Source organism: Bos grunniens, chromosome 3 (genome assembly GCF_055505025.1).
Source record: "Bos grunniens cultivar Pamir isolate PY7600 chromosome 3, Bosgru_T2T1.0, whole genome shotgun sequence".
Lineage (NCBI taxonomy): Eukaryota > Metazoa > Chordata > Mammalia > Artiodactyla > Bovidae > Bos > Bos grunniens.
In genome coordinates, this window is record NC_141167.1 from 18234119 (window position 1) to 18255838 (window position 21720).

The following is a 21720-nucleotide window of genomic DNA, read 5'->3' on the forward strand; positions in this document are numbered from 1 at the left end:
GAGAATTCAGTAGATGTTACTACTACTATTAGCAGTCATCATCGTCATCTCAAGATTCAGATTCCTAGGAAAGAGAATCTGGTGGACTTAGCTTGGCTTATGTGCCTTCCTCTTGAGCAAGGGAGCAGAGGGGACTGATTGAAAATCCTACCAGGCCTGTATTTCCTCAAAGAAAATTAAGGTGCCATTGCCAGACAAGCAAAAGCAACACTAACTACAAAGGGTGTGCATGCTTTAAGGTTTCTTATACATAAAATTGCTTCCAAATGGCTTCCCCCCAAATGTATCAATATATATGTACTTCTGCCAACATGAGAGCATCCTTCTCACTCCACCTTTGCCAACATTACTATTATCCCAAAGAAAAGAAGAGCCAGTTTAATGGGTGAAAAATGATACCTTGTTGCTTATGTCTATACTTCTTTACTAGTGAATCTGAATGTTTCCATGTTTTATTGGTCATTTGTATGTCTTGTTTGTTGAATTAAGGAACGCTCATCTAAAAAGTGGGATATAGAGCTATTTCCGTTGACTTGGGTGCTTTATTTATGTGCTAATGGTATCTATATTCTAACATATATTACAAATCTTTCTTCAGTATATGTTGTTTATTCTAATTTTGTTTAATGAAGCCTTTCGCTCATGATGTTAAATTTTTAAGTGAGAGTGATCAAGCTTTTAATTTGCTCTATTTCCTGCTATGTGTGGTCTTTGGGGGAAGTCTGATCTTGCTGGCAATCTTGGAAGGTGGGTGGTACCTGTAAGTTCAGCTGAGAGATGAACAGTAGTCTTTTTTTTTGTTTTTGGTAGTCTTAACTTATACCCGAGAAGGCCAGAAAGCAAAGGAGTGGTCATTATTACCAGCCAGTTTGTTATTGGCTTTTCAAAACACAAACTTGCATGCCTTTCACCTTTTGCTGGATTGTCAGACCTACATGGGAATCCCCAGCTCACACATGAATTGTCGTCCATTCAAAGGGGACAGTATCTTAGAGGAGAGAGACAAAGCTGAGCAATCACAACAGAGGGTCCTCTTGAGGTGGAGCCCATGAGCGATAAATTGAAACAAAGGTACAGTAAGAACTCTGAGGGTGATACAACTAAACTTCAACAAAGATTTTCCCGCACTGCAAGACATAATTTCTAAATTAAAAAACTTGTCAGGAATCTCCTGGCGGTCCAGTGGTTAAGACTCAGTGCTTTCACTGTGGTGGCCCGGGTTCAATCACTAGTTGGGGAAAAAAGATTCCACAAGCTGTGCAGCACAGCGAAAAAAAAAAAAAAAAAAAAACAAGCAAAAAAAAAAAAAAGTCAAATTAATTAAGAACTATGATCAGAGATGAGAACTAATTTAACATTCTGATTGATGCTTAAATTAAAAAATTCTCATGATGCAGAGTGAAAATACAAAGAAATTGAAATCATGAGTGAAAAATTATGGCTGACTCAATGATAGGACTGGGAAGCTTGAACATGCTAATAATAGGAATTACAGAGTGTAGAAAAGGAAAATAGAGAAGTCATACTTAAGCACAAATAGAAAAATACAGCTTTGTCCAGTTGAATGTGGGCTTACTTGGCCATTGAAAAACCCAGACAAATTCCAGTCCTTTGGCCTATATGTGAAAAATGTGTGTGAGTATAGACAATCAGATGGAAAAGAGAGATTTTAGATGAAAACCTCCTGGATTTTAAGAAAAGGGAGCCTCTAGATGTAAAGCGCTCAGCTAATCTTAGGCATGATTTTTTTTTCAAAGGCAAAAAGACACTAAATTTTAAGGATCAAGAGAAAAAAAATCTTACAAACTCTTATAAAAAGATCAGGTTACCTACAGAAGGAAAAAAGACTCTGACTTACGTTGGATATTTCTTTTCTTTTCATCTTATAATAGTTATTATTTTTTGGGTGCACCGGGCCTTCGTTGCTGCACTCAGCCTTTGTCAAGCTGTGTGAGCAGGGAGACGCTCTTTGTGCAGAGGCTTCTCATTGCTGTGGGCTCCCTGGTTGTAAGCACAGGCTCTAGATATAGGTTTCAGTAATTGCAGCGCCTGGGCTCAGAAGTTGGTGCATAAGCTTAGCTGCTCCGCGGCACGTGGAATCTTCCAGACCAGGGACTGAACTTGTGTCCCCTGCATGTCCAAGCAGATTCTTAGCCACTGTACTTCCAGGGAAGCCCTGGATATTTCTTTTATAACAGTTAAAGAGAAAACGTAGTTGAATGTCTACAGATTATTGAGGGAAATAGGCTCTGTGATTAAATAATCCTAACTAAATCCAGCAAGGACAGGATCCATCTGGCAGTACAAAAACAAAACAAAACATTTTTATTTCTTTAAAAAAAAATTTAGTTGTTTCTCCTCCATAAGTGTATTTATACAAGTTTAAAAGTTATACTCCATTTAGTTATTACAAAATTTTGGCTACTTTCCCTGTGTTGTACAATACATTCTTGTAGCTTATCTTACACCCAATAGTTTGCACCTCTTGATCTCCCATCCCTATACTGGCCCTCCATCCTTTTCCCACTGGTAACCACTAGTTTGTTCTCTATACCTGTGGGTTTGTTTCAAAGGAAAACATTTTCAAACATACAAGGATTCAGAAAAACTACCACACATGGTCTCTACCTAAGGAAAATATTTTGTCAAATTCAAGATTGAATTAGAATAGAGTCTCAAGATGCAAAGGAGAACAGTCCAAGGGACAGCGGTGAGCAGGCTCTATGACACACATAATTAAGATTAAATGGATGATGATGTGCCTGGGAACTCTAGTATTAAGCGAAGAGGGTTCTTGAAACAGAAGAAACACATGATTAGGCAAGACCAAAAATAGACTGTCGTCTTAGAAATTATCTTGCTCCTTGTGATTCTGTTTATGGTTAGATAAGAATTGGTATAAAACTGTATTGCCAGTTATAGGCATGAATGTGGGCTGGCAAGAACGGAAATAAAAGCAAACTGTCTTGGAATTAAAGTCACGATAAGAACAACCAGACAAGATGGGGGAAAAAGAAGACAAAACACAATCAACCAACTAGATCTAACAACATATACAGCATGCTCTACCCAACAACAGCAGGATAACATTCTTCTCAAGGGCATGTGGGGCATTTTCCAGGACAGAGTGTATGTTAGGCCTCAGATGCAGTCTCAGGGGATTTGAAATTTCATACGAAGTATCTTCGTTGACACAGCAGGATGAAGTTAGAAATCAGTAACAAGTAAAATGGGAAAATTCTCAGATTTGTGGAAATTAACACACTCAAACAATCAGTGGATCGAAGAAGAAATCACAAGAGAAATTAGAAAATATTTAGAGATGAATGAAAACAAAAACACATGTCAAAACTTATGTCAGTCATACCTGAATCTTTAACATTAAAAGAAAAAACTTATCAGATATAGTGAAAGCGGTGCTAAGGAGAAGTTTATAACTATAAATGTCTACAGTAAGAAAAGAGTGATCTCCAGTGAACAACCTAACTTTACAATTTAAGGAATTAGAAAATGAACAAACTAAAACTAAAGTTACTGAGAGGAAGGGAATAATAAAGATTAGAGCAAGGAATGTCCCAGCAGTCCAGTGGTTAGTTAGGACTCTGAACTTCCACTTCAGGGGCCTGGGTTCCATCCCTGGTTGGAGAACTACTAGGTTGGTCCCAAAGTAATTGCAGTTATGGACCAAGAATTCTAAATCATTATAACTAGGCTCAAACACATGTTTATTAATCAAAGTAGAAACCATTAAAATCAACACATTTTTGCCAATGAGAAATAGGGTTGTTTATTTAGCATAAAAATCCATGCTTTGGAATTCAATGAAATCTTGGAAGCATTTTCTGCCTCCTACTGGTTGTGGAAGCATTTTTCCTGCAAAAAGTTGTCAAGATGCTTAAGAAGTGGTAGTTGGTTGGTGAGAGGTCAGGTGAATATGGCAGATGAGGCAAAATTTCGTAGACCAATTCGTTCAACTTTTGAAGCATTGGTTGTGCAATGTGCGGTCAGGCATTATTGTGGAGAAGAATTGCGTCCTTTCTATTGACCAATATCTGCTGCAGGCATTGCCGTCTTGGCGCATCTCATTGATTTACTGAGCATATTTCTCAGATATAGTGGTTTTGCCAGGATTCAGAAAGCTGTAGTGGATCAAACAGGCAGCAGATCACCCATGACCATGACCTTTTTTTTTTTTTTTTTGGTGCAAGTTTGGCTTTGGGAAGTGCTTAGGAGCTTCTTCGGTCACTGTTTGCATTTTTTCCCCATCTATTTGCCATGTAACAGTTAGAACCAGACATTGATCAACAGATTGGTTCAAAATTGGGAAAGGAGTATGTCAAGGCTGTATGTTGTCACCCTGCTTATTTAACTTATATGCAGAGTACATCATGTGAAAATGCTGGGCTGGATGAAGCATAAGCTGGAATCAAGATTGCTGGGAGAAATATCAATAACCTCAGATATGCAGATGACACCACCCTTATGGCAGAAAGTGAAGAGGAGCTAAAAAGCCTCTTGATGAGGCTGAAAGATGAGAGTGAAAAAGCTGGCTTAAAACTCAGCATTCAAAGAATGAAGATCATGGCATCCAGTCCCATTACTTCATGGCGAATACACAGGGAAACAATGTAAATAGTGACAGACTTTATTTTCTTGGGTTACAAAATCACTATGGACAGTGACTGGAAACATGAAATTAAAAGATGCTTGCTCCTTGGAAGAAAAGCTATGACAAACCTAAACAGCATATTGAAAAGCAGAGACACTGCTTTGCCAACAATATAGTCAAAGCTATGGTTTTTCCAGTAGTCATGTATGGATGAGAGAGTTGGACTATAAAGAAGGGTGAGCGCCAAAGAATTGATGCTTTTGAACTGTGGTGTTGGAGAAGACTCTTGAGAATCCCTTGGACTGCAAGAAGATCTAACCAGTCCATCCTAAAGGAGATCAGTCCTTAATATTCATTGGAAGGACTGATGCTGAAACTCCAATACTTTGGCCACCTGATGCAAAGAGCCGACTCATTGGAAAAGACCCTGATGCTGGGAAAGAGAAGCCAGGAAGAGAAGGGGATGACAGAGGATGACATGGTTGGATGCCATCATTGACTCAGTGTACATGAGTTTGAGCAAACTGCTGGAGATTGTGAAGATCAAGGAAGCCTGGCATGCTGCTAATGCATGGGGTTGCAAAGAATCAGACATGACTGAGAGACTGAACAACAAATTTGCCATGAAGTGATGGGACTGGATGCCATGATCTTTGTTTTTTGAATGGTGCATTTAAACCAGTTTTCTTTAAAAACATGTATATACTAGTATATATAAAATAACTAATGAGAACCTACTTATAGCATAGAGGGGAAAATGGTAATATCTGTTTGTAGGACATATATTAACATGCGTTCCAGGGACTTCCCTAGTGGTCCAGTGGTTAAGAATCCCCTTGCCATTGCAGCAGACATGAGTTCAATTCCTGGTCCAGGAAAATCCCACATGCTTCGGAGAAACTAAGCCCGTGTGCCACAACTACTGAAGACCATGGGCCTAGAGCCCATGGACTGCAGCAAGAGAAGCCACCGCAATGAGAAGCCCTCACACTGAAACTGGAGAAACCCCCAGTTGAAGCAACTAGAGAAAACCTGCATGCAGCAACAAAGATGCAGTGCAGCCAAAAATAAATAAATATATATACAAAATTTAAAAATGCTTTTCAATATGCATTAGGTGCAGGCTAATCCTGTTTGATTCCACTTACAGCAGATACCTAAAATAGTCAAATTCGTGGAGTCAGAAAGTATACTGGTAGATGCCAGACAAGAGGGTGGGAGTGGGGTAGGGGAGGGGAATGGGGAGTTGATGTTTAATGAGGACAGAGTTTCCATTTAGGAAGGTAAAAAATTAGGTGTTGAGGCATCCCGAGCATGGATTGGAAAATAATTTCCAGACACAGAGCATTTCAGAAGGTAGTGAGTTTATTCAGAACAAAGAGCAGAGATAATGTGGACACTGGGAGCACAGTGGGCCGACTTCCTGAGTTGACAGTTTTGGGGGGTAAATAGCCAATTTTTATAACCTCAAGACAAAGAAAATTACTCCTGGAAGGTTGGTGTTAGGTGATTGATTGGGGCACAATAGAGTGTTTACTGGAGTGGGCACCTTAGCCTAATTGGGAGTCAGCAACCAGCCCATCCTAAAGGAGATCAGTCCTGGGTGTTCATTGGACGGACTGATGCTGAAGCTGAAACTCCAATACTTTGGCCACCTGATGAGAAGAGCTGACTCATTGGAAAAGACCCTGATGCTGGGAGGGATTGGGGGCAGGAGGAGAAGGGGACGGCGGAGGATGAGATGGCTGGATGGCATCACCAACTCGATGGACATGAGTTTGGGTGAACTCCAGGAGCTGGTGATGGATAGGGAGGCCTGGCATGCTGCGATTCATGGGGTAGCAAAGAGTCGGACACGACTGAGCGACTGAACTGAACTGAACTGAAGCTTGTTAGTGGTGATCAGAGGGGCTTTTGGCAATGAGACTAACCCAGTGGCTCAGATGGTAAAGTGTCTGCCTACAATGAGGGAGACCCGGGCTCAATCCCTGGGTTGGGAAGATCTCCTGGAGAAGGAAATGGCAACCCACTCCAGTCCTCTTGCCTGGAAAATCCCATGGATGGAGGAACCTGGTAGGCTACAGTCCACGGGGCCGCAAGGAATCGGACACGCCTGAGCGACTTCACTTTCACTTTTTCCTTCACAAAAGGGCTCAGACTTCCCTGGTGGTTCAGTGGTATAGAATCCGCCTGAAATGCAGGAGCCACAAGAAGATGCATGTTCGATCCCTGAGTTGGGAAGATCCCCACGACGAGCCTGCCGGGGTCCAGCCCCAGCTGATCCAGGGTATTCGAAGGAGAGATGGCATAGGCGACCTATTTATTTAAATATTTATCAAAGATATAAAGAGTAATAGGATGAGGATAGCTCAGTAGGAAAATTCAGTGGAGAAAAGAGGCTGAATAGCTTGGTTTACGCTGGAGACCAATAAAACTTCAAGACAAGGAGTTTGCACCACTTACGTAGGCCGCAGGCGTCTTTCCGTTCTCCCGAAGGAGAGGAGACACTGAGGCCTCCCTGGTCAGATCTTAGAAGCCCAGGCATAATTAGCAAGCATGGCGGGTTCCGAGCTCCAGATGGAGACTCAGCCAGAATTTGGGAGAGAGAGCGACATGGGGAGACCAAGTTTCAGTGAACAAGGCCCGCACTTTATTTTCCAAAGTAGTTTTTATACCTTAAGTTATGCATAGAGGATAATGGGGGAAGGGGTGGAGTCATGCAAGGACAGCAGTTCCTGGTTCTAATTGAAGCCAGGCTTTCAAACTTCATATGCAAAAGTTCAGGTGATTTACATCATCTTCTGGCCAGGAGGCCTGTTAACATTTTAAGAAACTTATCTTTCTCTAAAGGTGATTATTCCAAAGTCAGGCACCAGCCTCCAAAAAAGCATTGGACAAAGCTGCATTCCTATAGGGCAAAGGTGAAGTGGGCTCAATCAAGAAAAGAATTAACTCAAGGGTCCAAGGTTACAAACATTGAGGCTACTACTTACATTTCTATACACCCATTATATCAGTCAATACACTGCCAAGGACACAGTAGGTAAGGAGTATGGAGACTTAGCAGCAAACATTGGCCCAATAAGTGAAAAACCCTTCACCAATACAATTTCTAATCAATCTTTTAACTACTCAAAGGAATCTGTGTTTAGACAGTTTAGAACATCTCCTGCCTCTCACAGTTGGGAGGCTCTGAACAATCACATGTGGCCGGAAAAACCTATTCAGGCAGGCTAGAGGATTTCCAAAGGAGTTTGTAGGTTAAACAGTGTCACACCCAGGAATTATTAACTGGAGCTGTAAGCTAACTCATTTTTCAGAGAGAGGTAGTAGGGGACAGCCCCCCGTAAAGTCAGAGGTGTAGGTGAAAGCACAAAGCAGAAAGTAGGCAGACTCTGGTTTTGGGGGTAGATACTCGAGAATTTCCAGGGGGACTCCTGAGGCTCGATCCCGCCTTTGCATATGCAGAGCCTCCTTCCTCATGACCTTTGTCATGGGTGGAGCTCCTCACGCTGGCTCCTGGCAGTGATAGAATTCCAGTTGAGCTATTCCAGATCCTGAAAGATGATGCTGTGGAAAGTGCTGCACTCAATATGCAATACGCACTCAATATGCAATATGCCGGCTCCCGGCAGACGAGGGCATGGCAACCTACTCCAGTATTCTTGCCTGTCCTATGGACAGAGGAGTTGGTGTGCTACAGACCATAGCGTCGCAAAGAGCCAGACATGACTGAAGTGACGTAGCACGCATGCACCAAAGGGCTCAGTCAGGTTCAGAGGTGACCTTGGTTCCAGGTTCCGCTTCTGTGGCCTTGAGGGCAGGACTTAACATTAGGGAGGCGGATGGTGGTGAGAGTTGAGCAGCAACATGAACGTACTTAGTGCCAGTAAACGGTACAGTTGACTATGGTTAGAATAGTATGTTTTATATTGTGTGACTTTTGCCACAGTAAAAAACATTTAAAAAAAAGAACTAATGGATTTTAGCAACATTGAAATGGCTACTGTATTTCGAATGTTAACTCAACAGTTAACTGGTTATATATGGCTAGGTAATGTGTTTGCTGTAAAAGTGAATGAATTGCAGTCATAGCTCAATATAACTTTTTTTTCGCTCAATATAACTTTTTTTCTCTCAATATAACTTTTAACCTTGTATTCTTATTTAATGTGTCATAACCATTTCCCATGTCATTGCATAGTCTTTTAAAACAAACCATCATTGTCATTCAACTACAAGAACACTGATGATCAACATTTGAAAATCTTATCCACTAATAAAAATTTTAGTTACTGTTTAATATTCTTCCATTGAATGAATATTTCCTTATACTTATTCATTTATGTGGCTTTTAACTTTACTGTATGCTGGATGGACATGAAACATCATTGTGCAAATAACTTTTCCATTATTTTGGATTACTATTATGGGATAAAATCCTAGGAGAGGTCAAAGTATTTAAACATTTTACTTTAATGTACCAAATTGCTTTCCAAATTAGCTTGTCACTCATTAGGAAAAAGTGAATGTTACTGTCATTTGTTTTTCCTTGGTTGCCACTGTTAATGCTTTTTCATATGTTTATTTACTAATTGGCTGTATTTTATCAGAAATTATTCATGTAAAGGTTGATTGGAAAAATGAAAACATCCATTTCATTAGAAAAGTCTCAGTTGAGAATGATATCTTTAGAAAATCAGAGAACTCTTTTCTAAATGCAGGTGAAATCAATATTTCTCTAGAGAAAGGGTATGTATGACATTGGTAAAGAACTTTCCTGGGTTAGGATCAGGATGTATGAATTTGTATTTGTTCCTTAAGATGCTGGAGGGGCTTTTAATATGATTGTATCATCTATTACTTTTTCAGAACCTTATGTAAAAGATCGCTCTTCACATGACTGTATCAGAGAAAGGAGGCCATCTCCAAACACATAAAGTGGAAAATGAAGACTTAACCCAACTTCCCCAGCTAGCACAGGGAAGGATTTGCTTAGAGCAGGCATTGGCAGTTTTCAGCTCATTGTGAAAATAGGAAAGAGCTCCTATGCTCTTAAATGGGTGTGTCCCAGAATTCATAGCAATATCTTATTTCCCCATCAAGACTTGGAAATTCAGCCTCTCAGCAACAACAACAAACAAGCATTAGCTACTATTAACACTATTATTGTAACTATTGGGTTAGAATTAAAATTACATTAGGATTCAAATTTTAATATTCTTTTAAATTCTTCAAGCATTTTTCTTTTGAAAAAATTTAGAAAGTTATACACTTAAAAATAAATATTAAGAAAAAACTTGATATAGGAAAGTGAGGGAAATCACATTGTCCATATTATAGTAAGAGAAATGCTACTCATGGGGGCATGTGTGTGTGTATCTTGTAAGTTGGTCGAATTTTATGTTACAGCTTCCGACGTGATTTTTATTTTGTATTGTGCCAAACCAATTGGGAAATTTATATAAAGAGAGATTGTTTACAATAATATCAACATGCATAGGAATAACTCTAACCAAAAAAAAAAAAAAACAAAAACAATGTTAGTTGATGAGATCATTGACACTTAGGGGTTTTGCTTTGAGGCTGTATTTATGCAATTATGATCATATTCTCCTGGAGGGCTTTTGTCAATACAGATAGGATAAAATCTTAATAGCTTCACAGTCTGATCCTGCTCGTGTCTAGCTCTGCAGAGAGTGGTCCCCGGAGTAAATGATGGGAACTGAAGTTGAGAAGGTTGGCAGCGGTCAGATAATAAAGGGGTCTTGTATACCACTAGGAAGCTTGGACTTTATCCTGAGGGCAGTAGGATCCATAGAAGGATTTTTAAGTAGGGAGTGACAATCAGATTCTAGAAAACTCACATTGGTAATAAAGTGGAAAGTTAGGTAGACAAGTAAATATGCATGCAGGGAGGCCAATTAGAAGGCTGTTTCAGTAGTCCAGGGGAGAGATTAATTCTAGATCTGAAGATATCCTTTATGGCCAAGTATTATCAAAATACTTCAGCGACAGGTATGTGAAAGCAAGAACAGAACTAACATGGGATTTTGGTTATGAAGCTGGGACTATGCCTGAGAAAGAAATCCTCTGCCAATGTGGGGTTAATAAGTGTAGAAAAAAATATTATAAATTTGTAGTTAACGCCTGCTCATGAAATCAGCTGATCAAGCTGAAACTAGGGCTACGCAAAAGAAACCCCTGTGGTCAGTGGAATTAATTTACATTGCTATCTGTCAAGAAAATTCCTCTCAGTTTACCCTTATTGGGAGAGTTTATTTGCATTACTTAGAAGTACTTGTAACAAAATAGGGACATTTTCATATGCGTGGTCTATCTCTTTATTCTTACTGCTGTTCAACTATACATGAGTAGAATGGATGTGTATATTTTATATGAAATACCACTATATAATTTGTAACTTGGAGAAGGCAATGGCACCCCACGTAACTTATTTGTAAATTATATATTCAGAAGACCAAATGTCACAATTGATTTCAGCACTTCTTACTGCTTTTGTAATTATTATCTTTGATAATATCTATTTCAGGGCCCCACAGGGCCAAATTTCACCTCTTTACCTACTAAATTTATTTATGTTTAATTCCTGGCAAATAATTTACCATTGTGAGCCATAAGATGGGCGTCAGAGCCTGAAGAATATTAATATTGTGCATATTACTTCCAAATATTTTAAGTTAATTGGAGAAGCTCCATGAAATAGTGTCCCATCAGTCCACTTGACTGAGAAAGAAGAGAAACTCTCCTAGGGGAAAGTTTTGGCACATTTTTTTTGAAATGAAACTTCTTTTCCACAGATTCTCTTCACTCCTTCTATATAAACTCAGGAAAAGAGGGAATAGAAACTTGGAGGAGCTGAAATATTTTTGTTCTAGACAGAGTAGAAGTGTAAGAAAAGGGAACTTAAGAGAATAGTCAGACGTGGCTTATATATTGCCAGAAAAGATGGTGCTGGGTAAGAATTTCACTTACGACAATTCTGTTGAAAAAGTCTGAAACAGACCGTTGGACTTTCCTGGGCATGATGTGCAAATTATTTTCCTAGAGTAAAGGGAAAGATTTACTCTGCTGTAGGTTTCCTGACCTTGATCATCTAGTGAAAAGGGGGTGAGAGTCTCCAAGAGTTAAAACTAACTTTATCTATAACAAAGATGTACATTTGGCTGTCAGGAAATTCTCCCCGCCCTTGGAACCAGCATGGGAATACTAGCTCAAAAAGGAGTAATTGAAGTAGTTCTGGGTTTTTTTAGGGTTTGTTTTTTTTTTTTCTTTTTTTCTCAGCTTGCTTCTGGGTTTAATTACCTTTGGTTACCTTTTAGACAATGGAGAAGGAAATGGCAACCCACTCCAGTATTCTTGCCTGGAGAATCCTGTGGACAGGGGAGCCTGGTGGGCTGCTGTCCATGGGGTCGTACAGAGTCGGACACGACTGAAGCGACTTAGCATGCATGTATTGGAGAAGGAAATGGCAACCCACTCCAGTATTCTTGCCTGGAAAATCCCAGGGACAGAGGAGCCTGGTGGGCTGCCATCTGTGGGGTTGCACAGAGTCGGACACGACTGATATGACTTAGCAGCAGCATTATCAAAATACTTTATGAATGTTATATTGTTTAATACTCTCAACAGCTTATGAGATTACTGTTATCTTTGTTTTATATGTGGCAAACTTGAGGTGTAAACCAGGTAAGCAGTTTGCTCAAGGTCACACACACATGATGACTCAGAAGCTGGGTTTTTTAATCCTGGTGTATCTAATTTTGAAACCCATTGTCTTGACCAGTAATCTACACTATTGCTCTACTTACATAAATATACTGGGGGCAACGTGGACAGAAAGAGGCAGTTAAATGTAAGAAATACCAAGGAGGAAGCATCAGCAAGACCTGGTGATTGATGAGATATAGTCTGAGGGGAAGGGAGGAACTGAAGTTGACATCCAGGCAAGCGGGCAGGGCAGGGGTGGGGGACCCCATTTCTAATGGTTTCTATGTAGAGCAGATTTTTAAAAAATATTTACTTTATTTTTGGCTGTGCTGGGTCTCCATTGCTGCGCAGCCTCCACTGGGGTTGGAGTGAGCAGGGGGCCATTCTCCAGCAGTGATGCGCGGGGCTTCTCGCCACAGTGACTCTCATGTAGTGAAACGTGGGTTCAGTAGTCACAGCTCCTGGGCTCCAGAGTGCAGGCTCAGTGGCTATGGTGCACTGGCCTAGCTGCTCCAATGCATGTGGGATCCTTCTGGACCAGGGATCGAACCCGTGTCTCCTGCATTGGCAGGCAGATTCTTATCTACTGTACCATCAGGGAATTGTTGCTTCTGTTTCATGTTTTGGTGTTTTGGCTGCAAGGCACGTGGAATCTTAGCTCTCCAACCAGGGATTGAACCTGCACCCCCTCCATTGGAAGACAAAGCCTTCACTACTGGACCTGTTTTTTAAAAGAAGTCCCCAGATAGCTTGTTTTTAAAAAGGAAGGTTTTTATGTCTTTTCTATTTATTGTGCAAACAATAATCTTTGCTGTCTTTAATTTCTCCTTGATGGGTGGTGAGCCCTCCTCTGTTCTCCTAAAACCCTGACCAGAAATGTCTCAGTTAAGGTCACCAGACACTTTCTCTAGAATTTGTTTTTCTAAATGGGTGATCCAGATTATGTCAGGCCTTGTACCAGTGAAATAACTTGAGAGCCAAGTTATTTGAAGAATAATTTTGTTGGCTAGTGCTGAGCCAGTGACTGGGTTATCTGAGTTCATCTATGTCCAAGGCCTGAGGAGGGGGAATTCTCACTTCTGGAGCTTCAGTTTAATCCAGACATCAGAAGGCAGTGCTTAAGCGGAAGTGTGGATGGGCTCCAAAGCTGATGATCTTCTGGGTGCTTCTAATGAAATTGGTGGCTCAGATGGTAAAGAATCTGCATGCAATGCAGGAGACCCTGGCTCAATCCTTGGGTCAGGAAGATCCCCTGGAGAAGGGAATGGCTACCCACTCCAGTATTCTTGCCTGAAAAATCCCACGAGCAGGGAAGCCTGGAGGGCTACAGGCCATGGGCAAATTGTCATATACGACTGAGTGGCTAAGTATGCAAAGAAATTGGATTGCAACTAACAGCAAATTGTCAGGTTTACATATGCATTATTTTAAACTGTGGTGTTGGAGAAGACTCTTGAGAGTCCCTTGGACTGCAAGGAGATCCAACCAGTCCATTCTAAAGGAGATCAGTCCTGTGTGTTCTTTGGAAGGAATGATGCTAAAGCTGAAACTCCAGTACTTTGGCCACCTCATGCGAAGAGTTGATTCACTGGAAAAGCCTCTGATGCTGGGAGGGATTGGGGGCAGGAGGAGACGGGGACGACAGAGGATGAGATGGCTGGATGGCATCACTGACTCAATGGACGTGAGTCTGAGTGAACTCCGGGAGTTGATGATGGACAGGGAGGCCTGGCATGCTGTGATTCATGAGGTTGCAAAGAGTCGGGTATGACTGAACGACTGAACTGAATTGAAGAAAAAACACCCTGCCAGTTAAACTGTAATACCAAGTTTGCTTATCACATGGAATTTTTGTTGAGTAAGTATTGAAAATATTCTCTTAGATTTTTATTATGTATCATTCCTGTGCACCAGCATGTCAGGAAATAGATTCCTTAACCTTTGTCTTGCTGTGGTCCCTCTTCCCATTCCTTTCCTGTCTTCCTTTGCTTTTTAAGGTCAGATTTGGATCATGGTAGGTCACAGCTGAGAGGGAGACCGTATTCTGTGCTCAGGTGAAACAAAGAGACCTCAAGAAGAAGTTAGTTTCATACCTGCTTTTGAATTCCTTCAGAGACTGCAGTTTTCTGTTCCGTACACATCTCTTATTCTGGCAGATGCCATGTATTCAACCATCTGTCCATCCATGTACCCATCCATCCATCCTTTAAGCATTTATTAAGAGTCAGGTCACTGAATTTAGTTCTGTGGATACAAAGATGCACAAGTAATTCTGTCCCTTTCATGGACTTTGACCTGTACCAGGATTATTCTCTGCTTTTCCATGGTACCACAATCTTGCTATGCTTTTTAAACAACAGGCAGAGGAGAAATTTTGCTTGAGCTCTGAAGTTAGATTTTCTGAAACTTGAGGTGAAAACTCCTAGGCCACAAATGGTCTCCAGTCTTCCTTGTGGATATTTTGATGTAAAACAAAGCAAGAGGTGACTTGAGCTCAAGGTCCACCCCTCTGGGTTTATGTGTTACTTCACAACTATCTCACAGCCTCCCTGGGAAGCTCAGGTAGGACTTCAGCTATGGAAAGGGGTAGGTGTCTTATTTTTTCATCTTCCTGTCATGATACAATAATGCTTAACAGTTAAACAACTACGTTTTGAACCCATGTCTTCTAGGAAGTAAGGGAGGATGGCACACTTTACTATTCATGGACACGCATTTATAGACACCCAAACACTATGCCAACTTATGTTTGGTGTTTAAACATTAGTGTGTTCTATTTGTTTTTTTTTTTTTTTTCCTTGTTTGGTAGATGGATTTGGCAGAAGAGAAAAACGAGTAGATAAAGATTTTGGAGGGGTAGATGAAATCCAATTGTTCCATCCTCACTAGGAAATGCTTAATACATGCAGTGGGTATGGAGGAGCATTTCAGGTGAGTGTGTGTTGAGGAAATCACCCATTGCATTGCCACTTACCCTTAATTGCCTTTAGTATTTCCCAGATAAAGTTTGCCTGCAGACTAACAATCTGTAGCCACCATTTTAACTATTCTGAATCAAGGTTTCCATCACATACCTGGAGAGTTTTTCCAGTTTCATCTTGGAGGTTTTGATTTGATGGAAGTATGTGTTTTTTGTAAAAATTTTCTGTGGACTTTAAGAACTTATCCTGATTCACTAGACTACAAGATCCAGGGCTGGAAGGAATTATAAATTTCTCAGACTTCCAAACTCAGAAAAGGAGAATAAAAACATGGGACCAAAGCAGGATTAGAGTAGAGTTAATACAAGGGGAAGGTATGAGGGGAAGGGCCATGGCTCTGGGAGTCCCAGAGTTTCCATGACAGGGAGATGCCATCCAAGACCCACAGGTGATGGTTGACCAGGTTTATTCCAGTCAAGGGGTGAAGCCTTGAGACTAACTCAATTCATAAATATTCAAATAGAAATGCTGACAATAATTATATAACTTCTAGTTCAGTGATCTGGGGATCCCAGGATACTTCTGTAGTTAAAGTGTGATGAACTTATGTTGCTCTGTGATGACCTAGACGGGTGGGATGGGGTGGTGGTGGGAGGGAGGCTCAGAAGGAGGGGATGTATGTATACATACAGCTGATTCACTTTGTTGTACAGTAGAAACTAACACGACATTGTAAAGCAATTATACTCTGATTAAAATGTGTGATGAATTTAGACAGCCGTTCTGTGCATCTTATGATTGCTGTGTTGTCCTCATCTTGTACCATAGGCAAACAGTTTCTACTTGAATGACATACAAAATGATTTTCTACCCTAGAGCTTTATTCATTTGTATTTAGGAAAACTTGGCTGGGGCAAAGATGATTGGCTCCCTGCCCCATCTGTGAGTCCCTGGGCTGGCTCTTGATTAATCAGTATCAAGTACCTGCTCTGTGCTTTGGAGTGACTCTGGCCCCTGTGCCGGTCAGCTCTGGATGTTGAGTTTACCTCTGGCTTCATAGTTTCAGTCATAGGCAGCCAGGGAACTTGGTTGAGGGAGAGTGGATGTGTCTGTTACAGTAATAAAAAGTATATGTAAACAGTGTGAGAAGGGACAACAGAGGATGAAATGATTGGATAGTATCACCGACTCAATGGACATGAGTTTGAGCAGACTCCGGGAGATAGTGAAGGACAGGGAATCCTGGTGTGCTGCAGTCTATGGGGTCTCAAAGAGTCGAACATGACTGAACGACTGAACAACAAAAACCAGTGTGATGTCAGAAGATTTGGGGGGTTGCTATGAGGGGTAGGTATATCTGATAACCTTTGGTGTATTTGGTTGACTCAAGTTTGGAGGGATCTATGTTGTTCTATCTGTTCTTTTTAAGCTCTTGCAGAATGTCTTTTTTTTTAAACTCCGTAGAACCTTGAGTTCATTTCAGTTGCTCAGTCATGTCCGACTCTTTGCGACCCCGTGGACTGCAGTGTGCCAGGCTTCCCTGTCCATCACCAACTCCCGGAGTTTACTCAAACTCATATCCATTGCATCAGTGATGCCATCCAGCCATCTCATCCTCTGTCGTCCCCTTCTCCTCCTGCCTGCAATCTTTCCCAGCATCAGGGTCTTTTCCAATGAGTTGGTTCTTTGCATCAGATGGCATTGGAGTTTCAGCTTCAACATCAGTCCTTCCAGTGAATATTCAGGACTGATTTCCTTTAGGATGGACTGGTCGGATCTCCACAGAACCTTAGCAGCGTGTTTTTTTTCCCAATGCTGAGTGACATGCAGGATCTTAGTTCCCCAAGTGGTTAACACAAAGTCTTAACCACTAGACCACCAGGGAAGTCCCTTTAGCAATTTTTACATAAAAATTTCCATTTCCTTATGTTCTTGATTTACAAAGTAAATTTGCCTGAGTAAGTGTCTTTAAAGATTATTTCAGTTTTTATTTAGTTTTAAAGCTTTGCGCCATCCACCATTCCAAGTGCTGGGGATGTTAACGGTGAGAAAAGCAACCTGGCTCTTGCTCTCAGGAGCTTATAGTTTTATAGGGGAAGATAGATATTAACTGAAGGTTTTCAAAGGAAAAAAAGTCCAAATTGTCTAAGGTGGAGTATTTCATTTAAGACTAATTAGTGGTGATTTAAATTGCTTGGCATGATCAGTTATCTCAGCTTGTCCCTGACCCCTGGGTCTAGAAACAGCGCACTGGGAAAGCTATATCCTTTGTCTTTCCCCGTATGCAGGTATCCTGTTTTCTAAAGGCGCACTTCTCTCCAGGCTGGAACAGTGGAGAGCACTGGGTCTCAAGAGAGTTGATGCTCCGAAGGAAAATGTACCCAGGTGAGGGTTTAAAGAACAAACAGCCAGAAGAATGAACTAACATTTCTGATTTTTAAGATATGGTAAATTAGTGGCCTTTTATACAGGTATTCAAATTCCTTAAAACCTAGCTGGAGGCCTTGAGGTTTTCTGATGATGACCTGCATTATGTAGTTTGCCTTGGGTGAATAGTATAAATGTGTGTGGCTTGGGTATTTTATTTATTTATTTGTATTTTTTTAAACAGTCTTCAGTTTTTGTTTTTTTTTTAATTAGCCTCCAATTTATTTTAATTGGAGGCTAATTACTTTACAATATTGTATTGGTTTTGGGTATAGAGCCCTGAAGTCAAGGGCCACTTAAAAGGGTCTGGAACCAGACTCCTGGCTTTAAACTCTGTTAATCAGCTCTAACCCTGATTAACTCTGTGATCGTGGGCCAATTACTTAACCTCTCTGTGCTTTAGTTCACTTACAAAAGTAAGATAATAGTGGTACCTCTGTCATAGGGTTGTTATAAGGGTTAAAAATGTTATTGTGTTGATTTTCTAATTGATTTTTTTCATGCACATTTTTTCATGTTTTAGATTCCTTTGCAAGTGGAGTGTTCCTTGAAGTTGATGAAAGCTTACCATCTGTGTTGGCCCAGTGGCAGTGTGGTAAAGTCACTGTGTGTGCATTTGCAAATATCAAAACCTTAACAAATGGACAAGAAAAAGAAATAAAAAGGATCCAGTTTGGAAGGGAAAAAGTAAAACTATCACTCACTATTTGCAGATGACATGATACTTGTATAGAAAACCTTAAAGCCTCCACTCAAAAACTATTAGAACTGATGAATTCAGTGGAGTTGCAGGATACAGGTTAATGTACAGAAATCGTTGCCTTTCCAGATGCTAATAATAAATATTAAAAAGTGAAAGTAAAAAAAAATCCTGTTTAAAATTGCATCAAAAGGAATTAAAATACCTAGGATTAAACTTAACCAAGAAGATGAAAGACCTATACTCAGAAAACTATAAGACACTGAGGAAGAAATCTGAAGGTGATGCAAAGAAATGGAAAGATATCCCATGCTCTTGGATTGAAGAATTAATATTGTGAAAAGCAATGCAAAGATAATCCTAATAAATATACTAATATTGTTAAAAAGATATGCTAAACTCCTAATGAATAAATAAATACCTTGACGAATTTAGGACTTTAGCCTACAAAGCTGAGGTAACTTGATGAATGGGATATAAAAAAGGGATGTAGGTGAATTATGGAGATGAGAGCAAGATACACAAATATTGGGACAACTTCACATCATTTGTTTCCATGACAAAGCTGTGGCCAAGAGGAAGAATGTGGAAAAAACAGCTATCATGTGCAAGATGGGTCATACACATTTATCCCTTAGTTTGCTGCATTCAGTCTGTTAGTTTATTTAAATTCAGATGTTGTTAGTTGGTGGTGCAAAGCATTAACGTTCTGGAAAATTATGTCTGAGCCAGTACAACTTTTGAATAATAGTGGCATAATTTCCCCATAAGCCAGTCACGAAAGAACTAGTTTGTTTGAGAAACTAGCTTTGGAGCTAATTTGGAGCACAACAGACTCAACTTTTGGAGCAGAACAGACTGAACTTTTCGTTTTTTCCTAGTAACCTTGCCAAGTTGGTACTCTTCACATTTTACAGGTAAGAAAATGAACTGAGGATCAGAAACTTGCTTTGGGTCACATGGTTGGTAAGTGATGATGATGGTAGAAATCAAACCCAGGTCTTAACTCCAGAGCCCATGCTTTTTGCATTTATATCATAAAGCCCACATCAACCAGACTTCCCTTATGCCTCAACATCATCCTCTCCATCCCAGAATAATCCTGTCTTTTGCTGGATGAACTCTTAGCCATGTCTCCTTAGAATGTGGCCTGTGAGCAGTAACAAAGAGAGTTGAGCTTTCCTTTAAGTATTTTCTGAAGTTGTTTGGTAAGTTTGATTCTCAAATTTCTATCTTTGATTAGTAATTGAATCTCCTAACATTGTAAGGTCAGTTTGTCTCTGGACAAAAATGTGCCACTAGATTTACTATAATTCAGAGTTATGTTTGCAGTTTGTATTGTGAAGAGCTTTCCAAACTTGACTGCACTTTTAAAAAGATACAGTCACCAGATGGCAGCAAAATGCTTTCAGCGTGGGATCTGAACCACGGAAAACATGGATTGCTTATTGCTGTAAATATCCCAGTTATTTAAAGAAACAAATTTATGAAAAGGTAGTATCCTCTGTTAATCAAATCTGAACAACTTTATTGTATACTGGGTATATAAGTATGTTAGTTTCCAGAGCAAGCTTTCAAACAAATGACTGAATTCTCATAATGATTTATTTATAAAGGGCGTACCATATGGCAAGCATTTTGCTAAATACTGTATTTACATTTATTTTATGATTTCAATATCATAATCTCTGTTTTGTTGGTGTGGGTTCTGAGGCTCAGATTTTGTATGTTTTTTTGTATTGAGTTGGGCTTCCCTGGTGGGTCAGAGGGGAAAGAGTGTGTGCAATGCTGGAGACCTGGATTCGATCCCTGGGTCGGGAAGATCCCCCGAAACAGGGAGTGGCTACCCACTCCGGTGTAGAGGAAGAGGAAGCTGGTGTACTGCAGTCTGTGGGGTCACAAAGAGTCGGACATGACGGCATGACTAACACTTTGACTTTCTTTTGTGTGGGTCATCGCACTAAGCACTCAGTTTCCACGCTTGTCCTAAATTGAAAAAAATTCCAATAGTTTTCCCAATTCATTGTCCTGTCTCAGATTTTCTGACTATTTAGGTTACCTGCAAATAAAAGCCAGTTTTGCCTCTTATTTTCTAGTATTTATACCTTTTGTTTCTTATTCCTGACTTATTGCATTGGCTAAGAGATCCAGAAAAATGCAGAGCAGCAGCAGTGATAGTAGATACAGGCGTACCTTGTTTTATTGTGCTTTGCTTGATTCTGATTCACAGGTGCTGCTTTTTTTTTTACAGACGGAAGGTTTGTGGCAACTCTGTGTTGAGCAAGTCTATTGATGCCAGTTCCACAACAGTATTTACTAGAATTATTTGGCTCTGTACCGTGTGGCCTGTGGGGTATTAGTTCTCCACCTGGGATTGAACCCTGGCAGTTCAATCCTGGCAGTTCAACCTTGGCAGTAAAAGCACAGAATCCTAACCATTGGATGACCAGGGAATTCCCCCAATAGCATTATTTTTAAGTTAGGTTTAATTTAAAAACCTAAAAAAAAAATTTTTTTTTAGACATAATGTGACATTGCAAACTTAACAGGCCACAGTATAGTGTAAACAGCTTTCATATGCATTAGGAAAACAAAAAATTCAGGTAGACTTGCTTTATAGTGATAATCACTTTACTGTGACAATTGTTTTATTGTTGTGATCTGAAACCAAATTTTCAATGTCTCTGAAGTATTCCTATATCTTCAAGAATGATATTTTTCTGTAGTTTTAGGGGTATGTATTGGGCTTACTTACATTTCTAGACTGCTTAGTATTTTTATGTTTAGTTTTAGTTTTTTGGCCACATGGCTTGCAGGATCTTAGTTCCCCAGCCAAGGATCAAACCTGCGCCCCCTGTGGTGGAAGCACAGAGTCTTAACCACTGAACCTCCAGGAAATTCCCAATGTGGTTTAGTATTTGTAAAAGAAACGAAAGTTGAGTTTTGTGAAAGGACTTTTGAGAGAGATTAAGGTTAGGGTTTTTCCCTTTACCTGAATTCAGACCATCCTTGTGTTCCAGTGGTGGTAAGTGATGATGATGATATTATTAATAATTAGCATTTATTATGCATTTGGTATATAGCAGCAGTGTTCTTAGTTCTTTATGTTCAACCCAATACTGCATCCCTATGAGTTATCTCCTACTGTATTATTACCATCTTGTTTTACAGAAAAGGAAAATGAGACAGTGAAAGTTTTCAAATTTGCCACATTACTCAACTACTTCTTGGGTATGACATTATTCTTTCAGAACTCTACTGGCTTTCAATTTTTGCTCGTACTTTGTTTAGGAATTTCTTCTCTATATTCATAAACGAAATTGGTCTACAGC

The 21720-nt window shown here is 40.1% G+C and overlaps 1 long non-coding RNA gene across 3 annotated transcripts in view; it reads left to right on the forward strand.

Annotated features, from left to right (window-relative positions):
* LOC147375131 (uncharacterized) overlaps positions 1-21720 on the forward strand; it is a 55051-nt gene that overhangs the window by 25553 nt on the left and 7778 nt on the right. For all 3 annotated transcript variants that reach the window (XR_015157332.1, XR_015157321.1, XR_015157318.1), the window contains 2 exons: positions 17550-17646; positions 18212-19305. This is a non-coding gene — a long non-coding RNA (uncharacterized LOC147375131). The remainder of the gene's footprint in view (positions 1-17549; positions 17647-18211; positions 19306-21720) is intronic.